Below are 1,399 nucleotides of genomic sequence, written 5' to 3'. Positions count from 1 at the left end.
ACACATGTGAGTCAGTGGCATCCATGATAACAAAAACCCTCCACATGTATAAAGATGTATAAACTGTAAATTTATCTATCTAATAAAACAAACAACCAACTGAATGAATGAAAATGAAACAAATTTTGAATCTGAAATAGAATGTTACTCAAAAGTAGTTAAAATGCCACCCCCACCGATTTACAGCTTACACATTTATACTTGTGGAGGGTTTTTTTTTATCGTGGGTGCCACTGACTTGCGCATGTGTATGTGTTCGTTTACTGACTGGTGCAGGTGTGCACGTCGGGTTCACTCTTATGTAGTACCAAGCCCTGTGTGTAGAACACAAATTTACAAAAATTTTCTGAAAATTCCAAAAAACAAAAAAACTTAAAGCAGAATTTTGCCCCTTCTGATATTAAGCTTGGCCTCTTTATGTTTTGAGTTCAAACTGTGATGAAGTGAACAATACTTTTGCCTCTCGGTTTGATAAAGTGCTAGTCATATCTTGGGGATGATTCAATTCACTGTTCTCTATCAATGTTTTGATAGATTTTTACAAATAAAAAAGCATGAGATAAGCTGCCATAGAGATTGTCATCCAGTTTCTTGATCAATGTCCTTAGTAATGCTATAAACATCACAGTTCTTCACAGACAAACTTTCCACTATTGATTCAGGTACTCATTAATGATTAATGAATGTTTTCTCCAATTCTTCTCTTAATGAATTATCAAACTATCTTCACCATCGTCATTTAACATCCATGTTCCATGCTGGCATGTGTTGGATGGCTTGACAGGATCCAATAGGTCCAAGGACTGCATCTTGCTTCAGTGTCTGCTTTTGGCATAGTTTCTATGGTTGTTGCTAATTATTAAGGAGCATGATAACAAATCATTAACAGTTCACGTATGCGCACGTGCACACACACACACACACACACACACACACACACACACACGCACACACACACACAGAGTTTTATGTCTAACACGTAAAGTTTGACTTGCAGTTGAAAGAAGGCATGAACAGAAATGACCTGATGCACTTTCCTACATATGTAGCTAGATATCCAGGTGTTATGTGAGCAGTGTGCAGTTAGTGTAATGTGACCAGCCTGCAGCTAATGTAATGTGGGTAATGTAACTGTCATCCCAGTAGTTTTAGGGGCACTGAGAGCATTAACAACCAGGTTTGAGATATATGGCGGAGAAAATGGAATTGGCATGATGTAGGAACATGCCTAACCCTAACCCTCTCAGATTCACACATTTATTGCAGTGGTCCTTCAGTTTTTTTAAGCCTTCTAAAAGAACTCAGAAGGTTGGGCCTCCAATCAAACATGCACGATAGCCTCAAAGCCAGAAACTTTTCAGCACCCCTCATATGACATGTTATAGTTATAATAATATTA

This window comes from Octopus bimaculoides, chromosome 5, assembly GCF_001194135.2.
Source record: "Octopus bimaculoides isolate UCB-OBI-ISO-001 chromosome 5, ASM119413v2, whole genome shotgun sequence".
Lineage (NCBI taxonomy): Eukaryota > Metazoa > Mollusca > Cephalopoda > Octopoda > Octopodidae > Octopus > Octopus bimaculoides.
This window is presented reverse-complemented; position numbering follows the sequence as displayed.